Below are 14,111 nucleotides of genomic sequence, written 5' to 3'. Positions count from 1 at the left end.
ACCTTTGGTTGACCTCACAGGTTGCAAGGACCTTGTCAGTTTACAATCCCTTATTTTTTTTATTTTTTATGCTTATAGCACTTGGTCTTCCTAGGTGGTCTCCCATCCAAATACTAACCAGGCCTGACCTTGCTTAGCTTCCGAGATCAGACAAGATCAGGCTTGTTCAGGGTAGCATGGCCGTAGACTTTTAATGTAATATTTTAAGTAATCAAAATTAATGCAAAAAATCCAAGATGAACAAAATATTGATACGTTCAATAAAGATGGGATCAAAAATAGTACCCTGATGAACCATACCGGGCTTGAGCCAAAAAGAAAAATCAGTCCTACTGATACTTTCTTTATTTTGATTATTGAGCTTTAATATCCCTTTAAAATTTTGAGCCTGAAATAAGTGCCTCAGTCTCCTTGCCTGGCTTCCCTAGTCCCCTTTACACCTACTACTCTGCATTGTCCTAGAACTGAAGGTCTCTCTTGTCTCTCATCCCCTCTTCGACTATATGACCCCTGAGTATTAGGGTGTCATGCTCATCTTTGTATCTCCAACATATTAAGAACATAGGAAGCGTTTAATGAACATTTTTTGAATAAATGGATTGGACTAGAAACCATTGCCCATGGGGTTTTCCATCTGGCTCGACCTCTAACCAGCCTTGTGATCTTGGGTAAATCATAAGTTCTCCGGTTTCAGCTTACTCATTTGTTAAATGAAAGACTTGGTAATCTTGAATGACCTTCTGTAGCTGTCTATAGATGTCATCTACCTACAGAAGTCCAAGCCTCTGCAAACATTCCCTGCCTGCCTGCCTGGTGGTTGGCTGATGGTATCAATAAGGCAGCTGCAAGAGTGCTGGTGTTTTGCAACAGGTTAGCAAGCTGGATTCAGGAAAGCTACGGAGTTCTCTGTAAAATGACCTCCTGGCTGGATCCTTGCTTTGATCTTGCATTTTGCTGGGGCTGTACTTAAAAAGCTGGAGGGTAATTTCTCCAGTAATGCTGCCCTGGTTGAGAAAAACAGGCATTACCCTTTGGTTAGATCAACATTTGTTACTCAGTGCTTTTCTCCTTCTAGTTCCATGCCCGTTGGCCTGTTATCTTTAAAGGTGGTGAAAGGCCATAGACGTATTGAAGCATTTTATGTGTCCCCACCATGTCATCGTATGTGATTGAGAGGAAGGAAAAGTCAGACAACAGTGAAGGTATTGAAACACGTATAGAAACATGTATCCACAGAGCACCTACTGTACACCTACTATGTGTAGTCTTCTGTGAGAAGTGCCGCAGACAAAGTTCCTGCCTTCAGTGGGGTTTGAGACCCTTCCGGGAGAGAAAATGTGAACAAAGAAGCACCTTAAGTTGGTTATACAATCAACTTCCAAGATGGTAAAACAACAGGAGTCAGAATAGTGGGAGAAAAGGAGGAAGCAAATCACCTTTAGGTGCCTACTGTGCAGGGACTTGAAAATCTTGTGTAATCTTTATGATTAACCTTTTGAATTAGGTGTTAATATCTCTAATATATGAATAAGAATACTGAGGTTTGGAACAAAAAATCAATCAGGAGTATTATATGCTTCCTCAAAGTGTTCATGGACAAGTTCTTCTAATGCGTTTGAACTGGATTACTTGACCTGAGTACTGGGAGGTGTAATCAGATTAGGAAATACTGCTCGTTTTACTTCTCCATCTGTGATGCAGACTTTGGGTTTGGAAATGGCTTTTATTTAACAGTCTCATCCAGATAGCTTTGCCTGTTGGGACAGCACCAGGGTGTGGAAGCTCTAGTTGGGGGATTTAAAACAGGCCTTTAGTTTCATTTTCACACTGAATATGATTTTGGCCCTACCCATGGGCCATCGGAAACAAAGATTTTTGTGGATTATTTGGTAGTTACAAAAGCTCCAGGTTCAGTGATCAAAATTCCCCACCTGGCTCCATGCTCCAGGATTTTTCTTTCTTCTTTCCAGAGGCAAGCTAGATCCTGCTGTTTCCATTAAGGAGGGCTCAGGTGGAAAGCTGCCTCTTTTCATTCTAAAGCCATAACCTTGAAATGACAGCTTTGAAGGAGTAGAACCTGTAAAACTCGCTTGGTGCCTTTTTTTTTTTTTTTTTAATCTCTGTCTCTCTGTCTCTCTCTGTCTCTCTCTGTCTCTCTCTGTCTCTCTCTGTCTCTCTCTCTCTCTGTCTCTCTCTCTCTCTCTCTCAATGAATTTACCCTGTTGTTGATGTTCTACCTCTCCTCCCTCCTCCATCCCTGACCTCAGGCAGTGGGAGAAGGGGTTGGGATTTAATCATCCGTGAAAGATGGCAATTTGGCAGCCTTGGAATGTGGAGGTCTGTTTACCTAGAGGCCAAATGTGAGGCCAGAAACAGTGCACACATCCCTTGCCTCAACCTCAGTCTGAGAGACCCAACAAAGCTCTCAAAATGTTTGTGACACCCTGGCTTGTTTGCCCACTAAGTATTTCTACCTTTAAATATCATGTAGCCCCAAGACCAAGCCCAATGCCAAGCACAGTATAAGTATATATCCAAGGATAGTTAGAGAGCAAAACAATACTTGTTTGCCCACTAAGTATTTCTACCTTTAAATTCAGATGAATAAAGGCTGCAGCATTTGCAATTCTTGCAGTAGCAACCACATCAATAAAAAGGGGAGTAATGAGATTTATCTGAGGCGTGATTATAGCTAATTGAAAAAGCAAAATAAAATAATCAAAAGGGGTTTTTAAGGTCTTAATTTTAAAAAGTGATTTTTTTTTTTGTTTCTATAGGATGATTAGAACTTCCATTCCATACTTGTTCTGACATTTTTTATTATCCAATGAAATCTTAATAGAAATATTGGTGCAGAACTTTCTGAATGTAAAATGTAAATCATCACAAAAGCCAAGAATAGGAAATAGCAGAGAGATGGTATTTGATGGGGACTGTGAAGATTCCAAGTAAGTAGTTTGGGTGGCTCCTCCATTTAGGTAGCACGTACTTGCTTCAAATCAGAGCCATGAATGCCTTCCTTGGCCTCAACTTGCAGCTGAGAGCATGATGCATCTTCCCATGGCCATACAGTTTTGTTAGCACTGTTGGACAAGTGCCCAGGATGTGGCCAGTGAGTCAGCAGTGTTTCTCAGGATGTTGGTACACACTCTTTGGAAAACGCTAGAGACTATAATGGATCTACGGGGAAAAGGCAAATTAAATAGGAAATATGGTTCCCTGGAAGAGTTTATAATTCTTGAAAAGAAGCTGAATTCAGAAAACTTCTCATCAGCAAGCGATGTACAGGGCACATCTGTTCCTAGCCTATACCACCTACTTCACACACTGTCTGTGCCTCCCCTCACCTTCCTTTACCTGCCCAGCTTCTACTCATCCCAAGAGACTCAACTTTGGCATCAGCTTTTCCAGGAAGATTTCTGACTCCCTAGAGGATGAATATCTTTTCCTTCCTCATGCCTGTCTCAGTCATCGCCCTTATCACAGATCATGGGACTATGTGTGTGTACGTGCGTGTGTGTGTGTGGACTGTGACCTCCATGAAGGTAGTGACTGGGTTTTGCTTATCATGTAGCCCCAAGACTAAGCCCAATGCCAAGCACAGTATAAGTATATACCCAAGGATAGTTAGAGAGCAAATCAACAGACAAATAACTGCTGAAGGTTTGCAATGATAAGGAAGGACTACAGGATAATTAAGGAAAGGTTCTCAGAGAAACGTTGAGTAAAGTTTGAGGGAAATGAAACTAATTGGATTGAGAAAAAGAAGACTGAATGTATCATTTATGAGAAATGTCAGTAGCTGCATTGTGCTGCTCTCATGGAACATTGTATGGGGGATTAATGAGAATGGGATTAATAACAGAAGAAAGAGGATAACGGGGGGTCTGGAGAGCACCCTGCATTCTGAATTTGATAGGCAGACCATGTAATTCTTTCTACTACTGTATTTAAGAGGGTGAGCCGATGTTAGTAGTGCCCTGGTCAAGTTCTCACCAGAGAATCTATATTCAGTTTATTTAAATCCACTGTGCTTTCAGTTTAAAGCCGCACTTCCTTCATTTCCTGTCTGAAACCCTTATGCATATTTCAGTGGTGGCTGTGGATTATTTCCATGTACTACAGTAAAACTATTCCCATAGAGGTCCAAGCCAATTCGTTTTTCCTTAGGCCTGTAAGTTCTTTATCTTCAAGCAACTTAATCTCCCAGTTATTATGACTTGAGCATCATTTCTTATGTATTCTCATGTAATGAAAAGGTTTTACTTGAGTCCTGCAATCACAGCAGCACCATCAGGAAGAGGAAATGAGCAAGGTTGTTAACCAGAACATGGTGTACCTCTTTAAACATTAACCATTGCTCAGGTCTGCAGACCTGGCTGCTAAAGGCAATGATGGGAATCAGGAAAGACAAGCAAAAAATCCTACCTATGGAAAATTTTACGGTTCCCATATCTGCCTTAATCCACCAAAGTATTATATTGTATTGTATTAAAATTTTTTAAGAAATAGAAGTACAATAAATATCACTTGTCTGAAAATAGTTCTCTCTGACCAATATCATGTTCAAAAGAGCAAAGTCATTCCATCTGACAGCATTTAAGCTAGGATGACATTATGCCATTAGAAAATCACTATGGAAGCAGTTTTTGTTTCATAAGAAACTTTGTTTTAGCAATTAGAAGGAACCTGATAATCTTAGCTCTTTGCTGGCATAGCCTGGGTAAAAATGGGTTATTACTGCTTCTTCTAATTCAAGGAGCACTTTTTGTTACTATCTTGATTTTATTTTTCTATAAATGTGAATCATGAAAACAAGCAGTTAAATTATCTATCAGAAATGTGATGGCTGCAATCATCACCGTCATTGTCATTTTGTTATTGAGCACTTCCTATGTGCCAGGTACAGTGCGATTGATTTTTATATATTAGTTTGTAGAAACTGGCACTTACTTCCATTATTGTACTTTCAAGGTGAATTAAAATACCTTGTACGGCATCCTTCTCCTCTATATCCTGTCTCTGCTGCAGCAAAGCCATTAAAATCTGTGTCTTCCTACTCCTCCACCCCACTCCCATACGCAATGGTACAGAAGACCCATTTGGGTCAAATATATAAACGTCTTTGTGGAATTCCTCAAAGTCATACTTGATCTAAACGATGGCTTGCTTGACAGTTGTCACTGTCATGTTACAATGCAGACTGTGAATAATAATAATGATACTGTTTGGTTGTTTGACTTTAATGCTGGTTTGGTTTACAGAGACGCAGAAGCTTTCTTGTATCAGTTAGACATAGACTGGACAGGCCAGCAGGCCACATTGTTGGGACAAGGCCTGCTGTAACAGACACTTAACGTAACAGAAGCACACTTACTGTGAAGGCACTGCCATTCAGAAATATAAACGGCCTGTGTGCTGGGAAAGCTTTCTCTTCTGAGTTCCCTATCAGGGTTTCAGATCAAAACGTCTTCTGCCTTTTAATTTTCAGATTGTCTGTGTATTGAGGGGTCTCTCCCTGTTCACCCTGCCTGGCCTTTTTTTATTTCCTTTTCCCCACCACTCTTAGCCTTTGTTAGGCACCTTGCTTCTTAATTATTTGTTCCCACAATTCTACGAAAGATACAGTGGCATCTTTGGCAAAGCATCTTGTTACCAGATGGTTCCTGTCTTGTTTTAAACAACCCTCTTTAGTGTCTACTTTGCATGGCTCCTGGGCTCAGTTAACCTTCATTGTCCAGCAAGAGAGTTACCCAGACAATTTCTGGTGAGATAAAATTGAACCTTTCCACTGAATAACAATAAATAATATTAATGTATACACTAAAAGAGTATTAGTGCTTCTGATTTTGCACAAATCAGAAGAGATTATTTTCGCACCTCAAAATTAATGGTCAATGAAATTAGCAGGATTCCTAATCTCGTGAGAACAGAGAGAACCATTTGCGAAAGCGGCTGAGCTGTGCCTGTTCCCACTGTCCTGGGTACGTGAGAAAGGAAAGAAAAGGAGAGGAGAGAGACTATTTGTTCAGCATCTACTATATTTCGGACATTGGGCAAGAGGCTCTCATACTCTCCATGTGGTTAATCCTCCCAGTAAGTTTTCGAAGCAGGATTATGATCAGGCTTGTTGTTCCTCATGAAAATCCTGAAGATCAGTGAGATTACGTAGCCTGATCTGGGCCACACAACCAGGAAGTAGCAAACTTGGAAATGGGGACTTGAACTCAGGACTTCATGAGTCCAAAGTCTGTCATGTCCTCATTATAGCAGTCACAGAGCTTGATTAAACAGCTAGTAGAAGTGTCTCAGGTTACTAAAGACCAAAAAGCAAGGTACAGGTCATCTCTTTGAGGTCGACTTTGGTCTCCTGCTTCCTCGACTCCAGGAGTCCCTCCCACACTGACTATCATATACAACTAAGATGAGAAGTCACATTATCCTTGATGGACTCTGGGAAGTCATGACCTTAGAAATCAGGATTTATGACCACTGCCCTAAAACTGACTGGCTAACCCTATGTCATTTGAATAGGGACTGGCCCAATGACTAGAAAGGGCTTAAGAACCAGTGGAGCCATTCTCTATCCCTAACCAACTACATCTTGTGTGTGTGTGTGTGTGTGTGTGTGTGTGTGTGTGTGTGTAAATGCCACTCTATAAAACCATTACTTAGGACTTGCTGTCCACTCTCCAAAATATCCTATTGAAATGCATAGACTCTTTAAAGGTATTACTTGAAACTTTATTTCCCAGCATCCTGGCAGGAGGTAGTTGGGCAAGACCCATAGGCCAGTGTCTGAGTGAAGACCAAGTAAACACGTTCTAGGAGAGAAATTTCTCCTTTACCATATCATCCCTCATTTTGTGTTCAGTCTTATTTTATGTTTCAATTTTCCTTTTGGTAAAATATCAGTAATAATGGGACATTGGTAAAAGGAGTTTAAACCCATCGTAAATAGAAACATGAAATAAACTCAAATGATTGATTTTGCGGAACCATGAACCAAACTAACTTTCAACATTTATTTTTTAATAAACAGTTTAATTTTAGAATAGTTTTAGATTTGTAGAAAAGCTGTGAAGATAGTACAGAGAGTTTCCCTGTAGCCTACGCCCAGTTTCCCCTATCGATAATATCTTACATCATCATGGCACATGTTACAACTAAGGAGTAAAAATTAAAACAGTATTATTTATATAGAAATATAATTTATATATTTGTATTAAAATATTCTTTATAGATAAAGCCTATACTTTACTCAGAATTTCTTAGTTTTTACCTAATTTTCTTTTCTGTTCTGGGACCCCACACAGGATATCATATTATTTTAATCATCATATCCTTTAGACTCCTCTATACTGTGACCATTTCTCACACTTTCCTCGTTTTTGATAACCTTGACAGTTTGAGGAATACTGGTCAGGTGATTTATAGACTGATTTTCAATTATGGCTTATCTGATGTTTTTCTTAGGTTTTTACAGGGATTATGGATTTGGGGGAGGACAACTACAGAAGTAAAATGCTCTTCTCATCACATCATATCAAGGGTACGTGACATATCGCTGTTGATTTAACATTTATCTTTAAAGAAAATAAATCATGTGGTAAGTCAGTCTGAACCAGACGTGGTCCTGTACATTTTCTAAAATAATTGAACTGGCACAAAATCAGATTGCCAAACTCTCTTGAAACAAATGAATGTTTCATTCAGTCCCAGTCCTTGGTTATAAGGGTTATGCAAGCTCCTTCTGCAGAAAACATTTGGAGTTCCTAAGAAAAAACGGCTGTCTTAAATATAGAATGTAGTTAGGATGCCATGTATGAAGAATTTTACTGAACTGAGAGAGAGCAAGTGAGTAAGCACTGTCAATATAGAACACCAGCTGTGGAACCTTGCCGGTTTAACCTACAGGCCTTAAGTCCCTGGAAGACAATATCAGCAGTGAACCAGACTCGCACATTTCCTGCCTACACTGAATTCATAACATTTCCAAACTGCTGGGCTGCTCCTAGGAGTCTGTACCATTACCTTGTAGGGAAAGCACTGGCAGAATCACTTTTCATTTGTGTTGCATAAGAACATCATCTTTATTTCAATGATTTAACCCTGATTAAATTTAGCTGTCAGCCTTTAAAGTTCTCCGAGAAGCTTTCAAACTCAGAAAGGGAAGAGGCATGCCAGCAGGTTCTCTGTAATCTCTTCCCTCCCACCTTCTTCGTGCAAGCTCCTTTCCAAGCAGCTGGGTTAGGTAGGGCCAGTGTCATTCAGAGAGCAGTCCTCTGCCAGGCTCAAAGGTGCAGGTTGGAATGGCTTCTCTCACTCTGCAGCCCTGCTGGGGGGCAGGGGGTGGGGCGGGCTCCCTTGGCTGCCACTTTTGCATTGTTCAGGTTTAAATTGTTCCCTTTAGTTTCTTGCTTCTCAGGTAAATGCAGCCTATGGTTTTGGCTTTTTCTTTTTCTTTTCTTTCTCTTTCAATGCTTCCTTTCTTGCCAAACTATCTTGTATTTTTCCTCTTCCTGTTTTGGCACTCCCATCTCTGGCCCTCCTGTTTTCACTGAACACCCAAGGTTAAACACTGAGACTACAAGGGCTGTTTTCCCTAAGGAGTGTCTTTTCCTGTGCTCTCCACTGCCTTCCTGCCATTAGGGTGAGTACAGGGGGAGGGGACAGGAATGAGCTGCAGTCGCCCAGTGTTCTTCCTTGAGGGTGGCATACGCAGTTCACAGGTCTCCCACACCCCTTTTTATTTGTTCTTTTAACAACCTTAAGGGTCTCATTGTTGCAGATCGCATGTTAGGATTTTCATCTTGTGCTTATTGTGTGTTCACCATGCGGAAAACTAAGTATAACTAAGTAGAATGGCGTAAAAAGAGGTCATAGGAATACCTAAAGTGGGTTATGGCCGGTACAGATAGCACTGCCTTCCACTTTATTAGTATCCTAAAAGGATGTATAAGAAGATGTTTTGTAATCAGGTTCATACGCTTCAGGCTTGATTGATTATCAGGACCAATCTTAGATGTTACACAATCCCCAGTGGCTTTGATCTTCTCTGTTCTTGTCAGTATACCCAGCTGAATAAATAACATTAGTCCAAACATAGCTTCCTGGACAAATGGTAAAAAATTGATAATGTCCTACATTTTTTAGAAGCACAGGTGCTGCGGATCAATGGGGCTAATCTTGTGGAAACAACTATTGCTAAGCCTTTTTATAAGACAAAAAGCTTTTATGTTTACAGGTTCCTATTGGGGAGGTAAAATGAATTTTATGGGAGCTAAAAATGTTTCCTTTAGAGCTAATGGAGTATTAACATTCAGCATGGTTTATGAGCTCTTAAAAGAAAAAAAAGAAAAGAAAAACAGCCAAAAAATAAAAGTAATAAAACCTGCAGCCTCACCATCAGCTTATTATAAGTTAACTTTCTGCTTATGAGTTTTTCAAAGATGACTCCCCTGAAAGATTGAGAAAAAACAATATTATGAAACAGATAATTGTTCTCCAGGTTTGTTTTTATCAGACCGGATCCAGGTAGAATTGGAGACTCTTACTGGAATATGGCTAGTTTACAATTGTTCAGAAATGTTTCTTATGATTGAATAGATAGCCTCATAACTGAGTTCTTGAGTATAAGTTTGTCGAGATTCCACTTTACTTGACATGGATATTCTCAACTCAAACTCCCAAAAGACATTCCTTTGTAAATTTATAGGCAAATACCCAAAGACTCATTCTAGCTTTTCTCCGGTTGGGAGAAACAACATAGAAGTAAGTCCCGTTTTGTGAGTGAAGACATATTGTGTGATTTTAAGTAGATCCTTAATCCACTAGGGCCTCTGCACCCTCTTGCCTAAAACAGGGAGTGGACTAAGATCTAACTCTAATAATCTGTGCTCCTAATTAGAACAGTGATTAGAAAAAATGGTTCTGCAGTCAGAAAGCCCTGGTTTCAAATACTGGCTTCACCCCTAAGTAACTATGTATTGTTGGACAAAACAGTTAACTGTTAGGGACCTCAATTTCCTTATCTGTAAAACGGTTATAATAATAGCTCCTAACTACTTCTGATCAAGATGGCGGAATAGGTAAATGCTGTGCTCAGACCCTCCCGCAACCACATCAAAATTACAACTAAATTGTAGACAACCACCCTTGAGAACTGCCTGAAGACTCACTGAACAGTGCTCGTATAACTAACGATATAAAGAAGAAGCTACATCGAGACTGGTAGGAGGGGCAGAAATGCAAAACGAGGGGTACATACATACAATGGAATACTAATGGCCATAAAAGAGAATGAAATCTTACCATTAGTGACTATGGATGGACCTAGAGGATATTATGCTACGTGAAATAATTCAGACAGAGAAAGACAAATACCACATGATTTCACCTATATGTGGAATTTAGAAAACAATAAATGAACAAAGAAAACAAAAATAAGCTCTTAGATACAGGGAACAAACTGATGGCTGCCAGATGGGAGGGGTGTTGAGAAGCTGGGTGGAAAAGGTGAAGGGATTAAGAAGTACAAATTAGCAGTTACAGAATAGTCATGGGGATGCAAAGTAAGTATAGGGAATATAGTCAATAATATTGTAATAACTATATATGGTGTCAGGTGGTTACTAGATATATTAGGGGGAATCCCTCTGTAAATTACATAAATGTCTAACCGCTATGCTGTGTACATGAAACTAATATAATATTGAATATCAACTGTAATTGAAAAACAAAAAAATTAAGAAAAAAAAAGAAACAGCGTACATTTTGATAAACCATAATTTTTGTAAATCAAAGAGTAAGAACCAAGGAACACAATAGTTTATTACCCATACGTTATAAATTCTGTAGTTCTAAAGTATCCAACTAAATAATAAATTCTAAGAATGCTAAAAAAAAAATAGCACCTACCTAAAGGTGGGGTAAAGTTTCAATGAGATAAGTACATAATACACTTAGCATAAGGCCTGACTTATAATAGGTATTAGATAAATGTTCACTTTCATTAATAGAAACTACGTTATTATAATAAATGGTTTATTTGTATGTAGTTTCCATCCTGTTCTCACTGAATTGATCAATTTTTTTAAATAAAAGTTTTTATTTTTCACTTATAGTTGGGATACAATATTATGTTTCAGGTGTACGGCACAGTGTTTACAGATCCGATGACCCCTATAAATCTAGTAGCCCTCTACTCCCATACATATTTATAACAATATTATTGACTATATTCCTTATGCTATATTTTGTAACTCCATGACTATTTTGTAATTACCCATTTGTACTTAATCCTTTTCTCTTTTTCACTGACCCCGCAGACCCCTTCCCATCTGGTGAGCCTTAAAATCTTCTCTGTACCTATGAGTTTCTTTCTGTTGTTGTTTTTTTTTTTTTGTCTGTTTGTTTGTTTTGTTCTTTAGCTGCCACATGTATATGAAATCATGTGGCATTTGTCTGTATCTGACTTACTCCACTCAGCACAATACCATCTAGGTCCATCATACAATATCTTTTCCAACCCTTTACTTTTACTCTGTGTGTGTCTTTTAATCTGAAGTAAGTCTCTTGTAGGCAGCATATGTAAGGGTCTTGTTTTCTTATCCATTCAGCCACCTCATCTTTTGATTGGAGCACTTAATTCTTTTTCATTTGAAGTATTTATTGATAGATATGTAGTTTTTGCCATTCTTTATTCTTATTTTTGATACATATTTTTTCTTCTTTTTAAAGAAGCCCCTCCAGTAATACTGGCTTGGTGGTGATGAAAACTTTTAGTTTTTTCCTTGTCTTGGTAGCTCTTTATCTGTCTTTCAACTCTAAATGATAGCTTTACTGGATAAAATAATCTTGGTTGTAGATCCTGGGTTTTCATCACTTTAAGTATTTTGTGCCAAGGCCTTCTGTCCTGCAAAGTTTCTTTTGAGAAATCAGCTTCCAGTCTTCAGGGAGCTCCCTTGTAGGTAACTAACTGCTTTTCTCTTGCTGCTTTTAGGGTTCTCTCTTTGTATTTAATCTTTGGCATTTTAATTATAATGCATCTTGGTGTGGGCCTCTTTGGGTTTATCTTTTTTGGGTCTCTCTGAGCTTCCCGGGGTTGTATGTCTATTTCCTTCACCAGGTTAGGGAAGTCTCCCATCATTATTTCTTCAAATAGGTTTTCAACTTCTTTGTATCTTTCTTCTCCTTCTGGTACCCATATGATGAAAATATTCTTACACTCGATGTTGTCCCATAGTCTCCTTAAATTATCTTAATTTTTTTGGATTCTTGTTGCTGTTCTGATTGGGCGTCCTCCTCTTCGCCCACTCTGTTTATTCCCTCTAATGTGCTCTTCATCTCAGATATTGTATTCTTCATTTCTGACTGGTTCTCTACTATAATTTCCATCTCCATTTTTGTTTTTTATATCTTTGGTAAAGTTATCACTGAATTCATCTACTCTTCTCCTACGTTGATTGAGCATCTTTATAACAATGTTTTAAACTCCGCATCTGTTAAATTGCTCGACTCCACTTTGTTTAGATCTTTTTCTGGAGCTCTGTTTTGTTCTTTCATGCGGAGCATGTTTCTTTGTCTCCCCATTTTGGCTGCCTTTCTGTGTCTGTTCCTATGCACTATGTAAAGCTCCTAAGTCTCTCGGTCTTAGTAGCACGGCTTTGTGGGGCCCCATGGCACAGTCCTGAGAGGGGATCCAGCTGCAGGCCAAGTTTAGCCCCAGACAGTACCCCTCCAGGGCCACCTAGTAAGAGTCAGCAAGCAATCCATAGATGGCTGACAGCTGTGATGTGCTTATGGTCTCGTCAAGAGGCCACGCCAGAAACCGAGGCTGGCTGCCACCAGTGTGGGGCTTAGAGCTGCTTAGCAAGGCACACAGTGCAGGCTGAGGGCACCACTGGATGTGGCTTGAGTAGAGAGAGCAGAGTTCCAGGGAGCCCTCTGGTTGAAACGACCTCTGTTATCCAGTTTGATGATGTCTCCGCTATGGCAGTGCCTGCGCCTGCACACCAGGAGTGGGGCGGGCTCAACAAAGGAACAGTGGATGCCACTAACACTTCTGCCCAGTAGAAAGCTACCCTTCTGGCCCTTGCCCTGAAGCCTGACTACTCAGTGTCCCCCCCCATATGTCCCTGGTGCCACCCCTACCACAACAGCTGCCCCAGTGCTAGAGCTCAGGGCCAGCAAGTCCAGTCATGGTCACCACTCCTTTAAGAAGATCATCTATACCTGCTGGCTGCAGCTGCCATAGCCTCTGTCTTGCTCAGCCCACATGGAAGTGGGCAGCCTCACATTTCTGCCCCCTTCTACCATTCCAAGGTGATTTTTTAATTCTCTCCCTAGGGCCGCTGTTCATCTAGACCCTGAGCAATTCTGCTCACTGTTTGCTCCGTGGTTTTGTCACAATTTTGATATGGTTGCAGGAGGAGATATACAAAACCTCTACCCTCTATGCATTTTGGATTGCTCTCTGAATTGATCGATTTTTATGGGGATGGATGAATTAGGCAAGTGAGTCACAGAGAACTGAGACTCATTGTTATAAATTCAGAGGTTACTGTTATTAATATGACATCAGTATTCTTGTTTTTAGTGTTTTTGGTACAAAACAATAATTACGTATGCTGTGTCCTCTCTAGATTGCTTGCTATGACCATCCTTCTAGGAAAGCAAATGCTCCACTGGAAATTTGGCTCTTTTTCTGAATGGTCTCTGAGCCAGGAAAAAAAAATTTTTTAAATAACAATTTTGGACAAATGATAGTAGCAAATTACAGAGGTATGTACTTTCTAGGAGTGTGTGTATGCCTGTGTATGTGTGCGTGTGTGCGTGTGTGTGTGTGTGTGTGTGTGTCAGGGGAAATGTTCTGTGTCCCAGTCAAAATATTCTGGCTAATCTCAATCAAACCCACAGCAGTGGAACACTTTTTGATGAAAAAGATGGTGATGAGATGGTTGGAAAGGGACATGTGAAGACCATGGTGCTGATCAGGAAAGAGAAAAGCCTGGATCCTAGTCACACTTAACCTAGCTGAGCGCACTTGAGAAAGTTGTGTGAGCCTCAGCGGTCTTATGTGTGAAATCGAAATAATATTGCTCAGTCCT

General features: G+C 39.9%; 1 pseudogene; it reads right to left on the bottom strand.

Moving 5' to 3' along the window:
• Positions 1 to 69: 69 nt before the first annotated feature.
• LOC111740962 lies at positions 70 to 188 on the bottom strand (annotated as a pseudogene).
• Positions 189 to 14,111: the final 13,923 nt, after the last annotated feature.

The sequence above is a fragment of the Pteropus vampyrus genome, unplaced genomic scaffold (assembly GCF_000151845.1).
Source record: "Pteropus vampyrus isolate Shadow unplaced genomic scaffold, Pvam_2.0 Scaffold70, whole genome shotgun sequence".
Taxonomy (NCBI): Eukaryota; Metazoa; Chordata; class Mammalia; order Chiroptera; family Pteropodidae; genus Pteropus; species Pteropus vampyrus.
Note: the sequence above shows the minus strand (reverse complement) of the source record. Positions and strands in the feature narration are given on the sequence as shown.